Genomic DNA, 12,501 nt, shown 5'->3' on the forward strand with positions numbered 1-12,501 from the left:
TTTTTTTACACAGCTTGAATAAGCTACATCTAAAATCAATACAATCAAATCCATCAACTGGACTACAAAACATCTTCTCAAGCAGTTGTTCAACAAGTAGAAGGCCTTTTAGGTAAAATACTTGAAAAACCTAATGTTGCAACCAAAACTAACAAAAAAAATATTTTTACAAAGCTAAAAAGCCAAGCAAATATCAATCATTAAAAATCCACTTTTCCTTTTAGACCTACCCAACATCACCCAAAAGGGAGAAAACGAAATCAGCAAGAACAGCTGCAAATTCCAAACTATACCAGCAAAAGGACAAACAAGCAAACAAAGGAACCTTACCAAGGTGAGGCATTCTACTTTACCTGTATAAAATGCCTCTTCATCTTTTAACAGGAATCAACAACAAACCATATTAGAAAACCACAACTGGCAAAATCAAAATCAAACAATGTAATAAACATGTTCTTTGAAAACTCAATACACAATCAAATATCAATTAACCAATTTTTATTTGTGCAGTCTGTAATCAATAAATAATTTCAAAGTAGAAAAGCACATAATAACAGAAAAACATTTTTAAAACGTGTTCTGAAATTTAAATAGTCAAACATGCAGATTAAACAATCATTTTAAAAATAACACAAAAACTATTTTTCTCCCTTCTTTTACAGACATATACATTATGGCATCAGGAAGGCAAGACACCTATGTAAAATCCCAAAGAGGAAATTGACTCCTTAAGCACAGTGGCTACCTTTATTTTAAGCGGAGATTACCTGAGCCCAGGAGTCATTGGAAGTGTATGTAGTATTACTAATCCCAATGCACAGTCAGAGTGGTTACACTTGGTGACACTGTTGAAAGGGCCGCAGAGCATTACCACTTTGCCTCTGCAATGGTGATCGAGGTTAGAGAAAGCATAAACCAAATGAAAGAACTTGCATCCACCTCCATTGAACCCTGCGGCTCAGTTTTGAGGGAGGTATCCCAACACATTCCTATACACGTAGCACGTTGTATGCCCACAATCCCAAATTTACGCAGACTAATCCAGAGAAAAAAACAGGCAAGTAACCCCTGACGTATAACACCCAAACATACTCTGATATTAACATTCCTACTAAACTAACTGTTACCGTTACTATTGAAACCTTTCTTTTGCATGACAACAAAAACCCTCAGAAAAGAATAATAATCTTTAGCACACTCCATAACCTTGTAAAATTGGAGACCAGTGAAATTTGGATGATGGATGGGACGTTTATATCCCCATCCATTCACCCAAATATACACTATCCACATCTACATCAATAACACTGTAGTTCCCTTCATATACAGTTTACTCCCCGATAAGCAATCCTCAACATACCCTGAATTATTAACAGTGGTACAATCTTAAACACAAAATAAAAGTCCTAGAAAAGTGATTTTTTTTACTTTTCACAAGAGTATTGGAGAAAATTAAAAAAAACATCCTTAGTTGAGGATTACATATCTGACAGTAAACTGCAATTTGAGTTAAAAAAAACAAACTGCCTTGTGCTTTGTTCCTCCCAACTGTGTGGATGAATACTACACATCAATTACTGAATAAGAGAATTTTACTGCAAATGAAGACAAATTGGGCACCCTACTAAATTTCTTTGAGGACACATGGATTGGTCATCTAAGCAGGTCAGCTTGCAGACGGAATCCAAGGTTTCCTGTGAAGTGGTGGAACTGTTACACAGCCTGCTTAGAGGGATGAGCAAAGACCAATAATGCCATAGAGGGATGGCACAACTTGTTCAATAAATCAATTGGAAAAGCTCACCCAAACTTTTATTATTTCTTGGAAATTTTAAAGAAGAAGCCAAGTTTCCAAGAAATGACAATTGCGCATTGACTGGTATCTGAACCCACGAATTTCCAAAAGAAATGTGCGAGCGACTACTGGGACACATTCAACAGTTTTCGTTGATCGTGGCTTCAGACTACCTAGACAATATTGCACACATACTACATTTCAAACTAACACTAACATGAATTCTATCTTACTTGCCTGTTTTGCAAATTAAAAAAATATTAAATTGCCATTTTTAAAAACATTTTTATAAATCAAAAAAATTTCAGGTTTCCTACCTTCACTTGTCTTTGTTCTTCGACTCCTGGTCTCTTGTAAAATTCCAGAGTTCACCAAGAGTCTGGAGCACACCAAAAATCCAAAATATCAAATCCATAATCCACTATGTAGTCCAAAGCCTATGCATAACTATCAAAGAGACACAGGTTGGCATAGCCATATTTTACAGCAAGCACACTGGCACAAAATATATTGTGTAAACTAAAAAAAAAAGCATCCACAAAAAAATCCGGAAAAATGAAATAAATTTGGCGAAAAACGCAATTAGAAATCCATCTTTTCAATCCACTCTCCAATACATTTGAAATCCATCCATTTCATGGAAAAAGGTTTACAAAAAACAAAAATCCAAACTAACATGCAGTAAAACTCCTGCATTAAGTTAAAATCCATTAAAAAACATCCAAATTGTCCAAAACATTCATTCCGCCATCCATGCCATCTGTGTTCTCCAAAATTCCACGTACTCGAGCATCCATGGCTATGCTATACTTTGCTTTCACAAAGCGACGCACAAAAAAGTTTTTAAAAAAATGTTGCTTTCCTTACACATTGGTTTAAAAGAAATGTTTTGCTTAAAAACCACATGTCTAAAAAAAAAAAAAATCAACTCGACATGGGCCTACAACTGCACTTGTATAGAAATGAAAATGTGGTTACAAAATTCAATACATACATCAAAATATGAACATGTATCTAACTACCGCCCTTCTCTCTCCTTACAATAAACTATGCTCCCCACAATCTCTCTTTAATAAATACATTTTGTCTTACCTGACCGCAGCTCTTCCTTGCTTCCGATCTTGACCGCGATGCTCCACTGACTGTAGAAACAAACACACAATTGAAAACGTCATGTGTAATAAGACAATTTCACCCATTGACTTGTATGGAAAAACATGAGAAAACGCTGGATAATATGTTAATTTTTTTTTAACTTCTTTGAAAAAGTTTTTTTTTTTGAAAAATAGTATATCTTAAAAACTATAATAATTTATTATACATTTTTGATTCACTGTTATATCTTTTTATAAATAAATAAATCTTTCTAATACATACTTTTGTGTGTCCAATTATTTCAATAAAAAATATTAATACATTATATTTGCTCTATTTTTATAAAATCATCTGTATGTTTATATATCCATTTTTACCTATCGTTAAATGTTTTATTAATTTATTGTATATGAGCTATTATTTAGATGTAAGGTTTTAAAAATTGTACACACCCTTACACAAAAACTCTTTTTCTCGAACACTCCATACCAGATTGTAAACGTTAAACCCTCATAACTATTGATTTAAATTATTACAAAATTTATAAAATTAGTATTAAAATTAATACCTGAGTATTTATACACTCCCCCACCCAAATCCCCTAATTCCCTTGCATCCCGTGCCAGAGAAATAGTGTTACACACTCATATAAGAATTATTTTTAATTATTATTAAATTACTAAAAATGTATATTAAATTCAATATTAATTAATACCCAGGTATTACAATGAATGCCTGTGAATTAATACACTGCCCCACCAATCCCATGCCAGAGAATGAGTATTACATCCTCAAAAATATTAATGTACACATTTTGGAAACAAAAACTAATAAATCAAAGGTATTTACATTAATATAACAGCATTAGCACCTTCCATGCTCATGACAAGCTGAGCTCGTCATGAGGCACGGTGCTCCGGTGCTCATGATGAGCTCAGCTCATAATGAGCAGTGGAACGCTCACACGCGGGGATAATTCCCCTGCTGTGCTGAGCGGTCCACGGGAACGGGTGCAGCTGTGACGAGCTGAGCTCGTCATGAGCACCGGAGCGCCGTGCCTCATGATGAGCTGAGCTCGTCATAAGCATGGGGGCGCTGTGCGCGCCCCCGCCCCCCAGCACAGCGGGGGAATTACCCCCCGCAGCGAAGGGGTTAATACTTTCCACTATGCCCAACCCCTATTTCATAGTGCTTACCTAAACACTTACCTTCACTCTCGATGTAATACCATGCATTGTATTGGCATATGCATTGTAATGGCATGCATTGTAATACCATGCACTGTAATGGCATATTTGTTGTAATGGATGCGTTGTAAAGGCATTATTATGTCATGCCTGCGTTAGATGTTTTCCATTAGCCAGGATATGTCATTTGCAACCGTATTTGTAGTGCTTAATTTGTAAATAATTACGTTGAACTACTCCTCCCCCGGTACTATCATATTTGATGATCACTATATAGATCAAGCCTGCCTAGTCTTGATTCCACCTCATGCCTCTTTCTTCCACCACCCTGCGCTTCCTGTCTTTTTATCTCAGTTTTGAAGGTTCTTTTTCATCCCTGCTTCTCCCTTTGTAACTATTTTTTTAGCATTCTTTTCCACCTTCCGTGTCTGGCTTTTTCTCTCTTGCTTTGGGTCAAAGTTTGATTAAGAAAAATAGGACCTTGTCCAAAAAAATGAGTGCTGATGCCCACAACAACTAACCACTGGTACAATTAAGGCAGGGCCAGTCTAGCCATTCTGCCACTTCGGTAGTTTACTGGTAGGCGCCAGACTAAGAGGAGATGAGAATGAGATATTTGAGATTGAGATTGAGACAAACTGAGATTGAGATATTTTAAATTGAGATATTTGAGATGAGGTGTTTGTGACTGATATTGAAATTGCGATTGAGATATTTTAGAGTGAGATATTTAAGTCTGAGATTGGGTAAGTCATCGAGGTCTGTGCAGGCTGATACCCGGGCTAGCATACCGGGCCTTGCATTCGCTGAGGTTTCTTCGATATGTCTTTGGTAGCCCTTGCCAGTAATGAGTATAGTGGCTCAGAACCTGGGCCACCTGGGAAAGGAAAGCAGTGACTGTTCTCAAGTCTGCCACCTTCCTTTAACATCATACCCCACTTCACTTTAGTGTACGAGGCAGACCTCCTTCCTGCCACTCATCGGATTGCGTTCCTCGGCCCAAAATTGCACTCCCTACTGTATTCAGGTTAAGGCTGCCCACACTTAAGTAAACCAGTTTGATTCCCCCCTGCTTTTGCCTCTGATACTTCTATCATCCCCAGTGCAAGAAGAGGGCGTAGCCTGTGAGGGTCAGTGCCCCCCAGCTGCATAGACAGAATTCAGATTCAGAAGAAGAGGAGCCTGCAAAGAAGAAAAATATTCAAGCAGAGATGGATCAGGATTGTCAGCTCTGCTTATGCAACCCAGGAACTTGGCCAGAAGGGTCACGGCACCAGCTTCTACCGTACTACTTCATGAAATAAGCTGCAGACAATAATGAAAACCCTATCAAGACTGCTTCCTCATCAAATCCAAAACCTGTGTCCAAGTTGGAGGTACATACCACTCTCTCACTATCTCTAATCAAAGCTGAGGCTAAGTGGACCACCCTTCAGACCACCAAACAGATACTTCAGGAGGAAAAGGACAGTGACGATGAGCCTAACCATGGCAACTTCCTTTTTTTGTCAGATAACAGTGACTCTCCTGTTGTTTGAACTGAATCATTTATGTGCGCAGCCCCTGTTGCGACCGATAGTTCACTGCTGGAAACTGTTCATTTGGTATATAGTTCCTTCAATGTCCATTTGGAGTTCAAATCAGAAGCGGGTCCAGGAACACCACCACCACCTAGGACGTCTAACTATTGGGAACCTAAACCAGGAGTGGACTTCTAAGTAGATCATTATAACCGGTACACTGAGTACCGTGCCTCTGGTTCTGTTCCTCCTGTGATTGAAGCTCCTTACTATCAGGACTACTGTGCTGCAGGTTATTATGGTGAGTCAGACTCAGTTGTATCATCACCTACTGATACTGTTGCTGAGCCATCATCTTTTATAGACAATGAAGCATTAAAGCAACTCCAGGGGAAGTGAAACAGAGGCGTGGAAAAGATACCATACAAATTGAATCTATCCTACCTTGTGACTGGACTATCACTGCATCACCTTCCTCATCTCAGAAAGCAATTATCTCTAAGGCTCAACCAGTGAAAGTAAAACACTTGGTCCGAGACGCCTGCAACCTTAGCCCACTCACTATATTGGCTCTAATTAACACCATCCTGCTCCCGCCCTCCTCCATGTATAATGCTCATGATATCACTGAACACTACATCAATTTCATGTAAAAAATCATGGACACCCTTCCATCTAAACAACTAAAGAGAATCCTGCCCAAACGATCTAACCCCTGGTTCAATTGAAACCCTAATGAGGTACGCATGCACCTCAGACTTGCAGAAAGAGCATGGAGACATGACATCATCCATGTGAAAATCAGATGCACCTCCTCACAGTCTAATATAACCTTTGATACACCCACTATAAAATACAGACTACCATTTTGGAAACTATCGAGACACCAATACCAGTTAGTACATACACACTCACTGATTCCTAGGTCTACCACACATTCACTCATTCACCCATACAATCACTTATACATGCAGTCACTCATCAATACAATACTATCATATGCACTCATACACCTATTCAGACACTCACACACCGCCACTCATTGAATTGAAAGAATATTTATATAGCGCCTAACTACCCGGAGGCCTCGTAGGGCTTCAGAACCAAGTGTCAATTCAGTGAAGACTACTAGTTGAAAAGATGTGTCTTCAGGTGTTTACGGAAGGCAGTCAGGCTACGTATCTCTCTTAAAGACTGGGGAAGGGCGTTCCACAATTTAGCCGCTGAATGTGAGAAAGAGCGGCCCCCCCATCTTGCTTTTTTTATCTTTCTGGTAGAGGCCAAGAATTGGTTGCTGGATCGAAGCGAGCTAGATGGTAGGTAGAGTGGTATTAAGGGGTGAAGAATGTTAGGGCCTGTTTTCCAGATGGCTTTATAGGCTATGCATAGTGTTTTAAATTGAATTCTGGCATTCATTGGTATCCAATGTAGCTGACGGAGGGCTTGTTTGGCCGATTGTCTCCTGGGGACCTGGAGGAGCAGTCTGGCTGCACTGTTTTGTACCACCTGTAATTTGTTAATGGTGGACAGTGGAGCTCCCAAGTATAGGGAGTTCCCATAATCTAGCCGGGAAAGGATTAGAGCCTGAATCATAATCCTTCATGCTACAAAAAGGAGGAGAGGGAGAATTTTTCGTATCGTCCTTAACAGGCTTTAGCATGTTGATGATAGTATTGTGGTGTAGCATCCTTGCCTTTCCACTGCTTGTTTTTTACTGTGATTACCATTGTGCTGATGGTTCCAGATTCTGTCCCAACTGTTATTATTACCTTGTACCTGTTACCTAACGGATGTGCTGTGCTTCCCTCTATTTAACTTGGAATAAATTACCTTTTTTATACAAAGAGGCTACATACATTTTTACACTGGCGACGACGGACCTTCATCTATTTTCTGCCACATCTCTTCGAAGCACAGGAGCAGAAATTCAAAGAATCCACGTCATCAACCTCATAAAGCTCTTCACCTACTTCAGAAGTGAAGCGGAACTCTCTTCACGGATTTTCCTTCAAATCCGGTCAAACTGCGCTAAGTATTTTACTTTTTAAAGATTTCTTCGTGTTTTCCTTGTTTCCTTCGTCAAAAAAAAACGGCATCTGATCTACGTCAGCAAAGTGCCTGCTGTCTCCTATTGGCTACTGGTAACCAGCCTTTATGCACCTATCCAATCGACTTTGTCCAACCTTTGCCATATTTCATTGGCTGCTGACAACCGGCCTTTGTGTGTCATCGCGTCATTCTGAATGATCACACATTGTTTCACGCAGGCTTACTGTGTTGCCTTGACAACGTCATTTCAGAGTGCGAAGGCTTTCTGCATTGGTCTCCCTAACGGCAGAGTCACTGTGTTTACATTACACGAAGGATTTCCTTGTTTTCTGTGAGAAAACGCGTGTACATCGACTGAAAACTGTACACATTAAGGTACTGTTTGATAACATAGAAGACATTAAGGTACTGTTTGAAAAACATTAAGGCACTGGTTTTTTACTCTCAGTGTTTTACATTAATTGCTTCAAGACTGTTTTCACGTTCTAATACATTTATATATTTGATCAAAAAGACTGTTTTCACGTTCTCACTCCTTGTGGAAATCTTCAGTGGAAGTTTATTCTCCTTTATTAGACTGCCATCTACTGGATATTTTTGGTAATTTTTTTTCATTACTTTTGCTTCTTGTATTGTTCTCTGGCAATTATTTGACTATTATTTTAACATGCAATTTGATCCACCATCTAAGTTTTTACAGTCGAAGGGTGATCCACCCATCCCATGGGCAAGATGGAAGGAGGAATTTTTTACTTATCTAAAAGCCATGGATGGAGAACGCATGTCTGCAGAGAGAAAAAAGAACATATTTCTGCACTGTCTTGGCTCAGAAGGGCAATTAGTCTTCAGAACACTACCATCTGTAAGATCTGGGGGTGACATTAATGTTTATGATGAAGCTGTGGCTAGAATTGAAGGCAGGTTCAAGCCTGTTACTAGTGTCGCTTTGAATAGATTTAAGTTTTATACCAGAGTCCAAGAGGAAAAAGAATGTTTTGATGATTTCCTTACAGCTCTACGTGCATTGTCATTACATTGTAATTTTGGTCTTATGACAGACGAAATGATCAGAGATCAGATCATTGTGCATGTAAAGAATAAGAAGGTTCAAGAGCAATTGTGGATATTAGGTGATCCTAGTTTGGAAATAGCAATTAGTACTGCTAAGGCTCTTGAACAGTCCGATAAGTGGATAAAAACATTAGACAAAGCTTCTACTTCCACCTCTGCAAGTAGTTCTACTTCTACTAGTGAAGTCAGTGTTGTCAAAACCCAGGAACAAAGAAATGTTGCACCTTCCAACAAAAATGATGGGAAGACCAGACAATTCTTTTGTTTTAGATGTGGAAATCCTGACCACATTGCTTCCTTTCCACAATGTCCTGCTATTTCTAGGCAATGCAATAAGTGTGGACGCTCTGGTCATTTTTCCAAGATGTGTAAAACTCCCGCAAGACCCTTCCAAGACACAAAGAAGTATTCCTTTTCTTCATCTAAACGTCCTTCTGGTAATGTGTCTTATATCAACGATGATGCATGTAATGATCCTGATATTAAGGAAAGTGGTATTGTAATTACTATACAGGAGTCATTTGACTTATCCCTAGCTGATACTCTTTCATCCCCAAAAAGCCCAGTAACCATTTTGGGTAAAGTGTTAGAACTAATGGTGGACTCCTGTTCTCCTTGGACCATTATCACACACGAGTATTGTGTTAAGTCTTTTGGAGATCTAATTGATGTTAATGCTTTATCGAAACCTGACATACGTGGTTACAACTTTGATGGGTCCAAGATCAACATCATTGGTTTTAAGGAAGTTATGCTCACTATCAAAAATAGTTCTGCTAATATAAAGCTTTATATTGCATGGAGAGGTGTGAATGTTTTGGGGTGGAGGGACCAAGCGAGGCTTGGTGTCTCTCTAAATCCTAGACTTAAAGATCCTGTGTTAGTTTTAGCTATATCTGGTGGTGATTCCACTGAATCATCTGAGTTCACTGAAATTTCTCGTGACTCCACAGAATCGTCTGAATTCACTGAAATTTCTCATACTTTTCCAAAAGTGTTTTCTGACAAGTTAGGCAAATTGAATGGATTTAGCCATAAGATTAAAGTTAAACCTAACTCTGTCCCTGTAAAACAGAAGTTAAGAGGAGTGCCTATTAGCATTAGGAACGAACTTAGAGATATGCTGGACACCATGGTGAAAGATGGCATAATTGAGGAAGTGGAATCATCCGAATGGGTTTCCCCCATTGTTTTAGCCATTAAACCTGATAAAAGTATTAGGCTATGTATTGATCTAAGGGCACTCAACAAGAGCTTAGTTACAGACTGCCATCCACTTCCTAATATTAACGAAATGCTTTGCATGTTGGATGGGGCTAGCGTATTTTCAACATTAGACCTGAGATCTGCGTATCACCAGATCGAGCTCACTGAGGACTCCAAACAATTTACTGCATTTATTACCCCTCATGGGTTATTCCAGTTCAAAAGAATGCCATTCGGTTTAGCTTCAGCGGCTTCAGTGTTTCAGAGAGCCATGTATCATATTTTTAAAGACCTGTCATTCGTTAAATGTTTTCAGGATGATATCCTTGTGTTTTCAAAGAATAATGATGAGCATCATATTCATCTTAAAGAAGTTTGTTCCAAGTTAGAACAATTTGGCTTGACCATTAAAGCCAGTAAGTGTAAGTTCTTCTGCAAATCTGTTGAGTATTTGGGACATACTCTCTCTGGGGAGGGGGTGGTACCGAAGAAGAATCTTGTTGACGCCATTAAGAAGGCACCAGCCCCGGATAGTAAAGAAAAGTTACTTTCCTTCGCGGGGTTGTGCGAATATTATAGTAAATTCATTCAAAATTTCGCCAACAAGATGGAACCTTTAAGAGAGTTGACCAGAAGTTCAGCCAAGTTTGTCTGGACTGACAAGCAAGACATTGCTTTCAAGCAGATTAAGAGTGAGATTGTTAATGCCCCTACTCTTAAATCTTTCTGTATTAGTAAGAAATGTATTATCACTGTTGATGCTAGTTTGTATGGCATTGGTGCTGTGTTGAGTCAAACTGCGGGTAAAGATGAATGGTGTGTAGCCTTTGCTTCCAGAACCTTGTCCCCCACTGAAAGGAGATACTCCGTTATTGAAAAGGAGCTGCTAGCGTGTATTTGGGCTGTAGAACATTTTAGAAACTATGTCTGGGGAAACAGGTTTGTTTTGAGAACGGACCACAAACCGTTGGTTGGAATCCTATCCCCTGGTGGTGGTTGGAACTCGACAGCAAGGATTGCTCGTTTGTCTTCACGTCTTCAGGAATATGACTTCGAGATCATGTATGTTCCTGGGAAAAGCAATGTGACTGCAGATTTTTTGTCCAGGTTACCATGCAGTGTTGATAAGGTTTCTACCATTGACCAGGATGTTGATGTTGTTGCTTCTATTGATGATTGTATATCTCAGGAGTTTTCCACTTTATCCGAGGAGGAATGGTTTAAAGAAATGGGAAAGGATTCTGTTTGTCAACAAATCTTAGACTTTGTGAAGGGTGGATGGCCTAATGTTAAATCCATTCCCTCTGATTTGGCTTCCTTTTCCCAAGTTGCTTCGGAAATTGAGGAATTTGGTGGCTTTCTGTTCAAGACTGGTAAATTAATTCCCCCTGCTTCTTTGCAAGAGAAGATTTTGTTGTTAGCTCACCAAGGCCACATTGGCATGTCATCCATGAAACGCCTGGTTAGAGAAAACTTTTGGTGGCCTGGCATTGACAAAATGGTTGATAGGATGGTTAGGGAATGTTCTCAGTGTATCAGCAGCGACAAAATGCTTCATTTGTCTTCGGCTCCCCTTAAACCTGTGGCTTGGCCCAAATTTCCTTGGCAAAAGGTGGCTTTTGACATCTCAGGCCCCTTTAAACAGTTACCTTCCAATGCCCGCTTTGCCCTCGTTTTGGTTGATTACCATTCTAAATGGCCGGAAGTTAAGTTTGTAAATAGCATTTCTTCTCAAGTTGTTTTAATTTTTTTGAAAGAGACCTTTGCCAGGGAAGGTTTTCCAGAGACCTTTGTCACTGATAACGGTACACAACTCATCTCCTCTGAGGTTAAACAGTTTCTTGACTGCTGTGGTATTAAACATCATACTGTATCTTTGTACGAACCTAGGGAGAATGGTCAGGTGGAACGTTTTAATCGTGTCCTCAAAGATTGTATTTCTGGGATTGGTTCTTCTGATGATTCTTGGTTGGATGTTGTCAGGAAAAGACTTTGGGTCTACCGCATCACGCCTCATTCTGTCACTGGTGTGAGCCCTTTCAAACTCTTGAAGGGTAGAGAACCATCGTCTGTCATTTGCCCTTGGTGGGTCAAAAAGCTTAACAGAAATGACCCTAGGGTTGATATTGAAAGTGTGGCCAAACGTGTTGAAGATAAACAACAGTGTATGAAAGTGGCTTTTGATTCTAAAATGAATGTTAAACTTCATGATTTTGTTGTTGGGGAATGGGTGAGAGTAAAGAAACCTGGTTTTTTGGTTAAAGGCTTCTCCAAGTTTTTTCCTCCTATTAAAGTGGTCAAAGTATTTAAAAACTGTGTTGCCACACAAGATGGGAGGGTTTGGAACGTTCGTAGGGTTGCAAGATGTCCTGTTTCTTCTACCTCTCTTCCACCACCATCACAAGCGCAGATCAATATGCCTTCTCCCGCACATGCCAATGTTTCTCCTCATGTGCAAGTTAATGTACCACTCCAGAGTTTTACTCGTAATGATTTATCTGTTGCTTCTAGGGTTAAATCTGATGTTAGACCCAAGAGAACTCCTAGCAGGTATCTGTGTTAATTTTCTTCTTTATTG

At 39.4% G+C, this 12,501-nt stretch overlaps 1 pseudogene; it reads left to right on the plus strand.

Annotated features, from left to right (window-relative positions):
* Positions 1-4,899: 4,899 nt before the first annotated feature.
* Positions 4,900-6,113, plus strand: LOC144798060 (proline-rich protein PRCC-like; annotated as a pseudogene).
* Positions 6,114-12,501: the final 6,388 nt, after the last annotated feature.

The sequence above is a fragment of the Lissotriton helveticus genome, chromosome 12 (assembly GCF_964261635.1).
Source record: "Lissotriton helveticus chromosome 12, aLisHel1.1, whole genome shotgun sequence".
Lineage (NCBI taxonomy): Eukaryota > Metazoa > Chordata > Amphibia > Caudata > Salamandridae > Lissotriton > Lissotriton helveticus.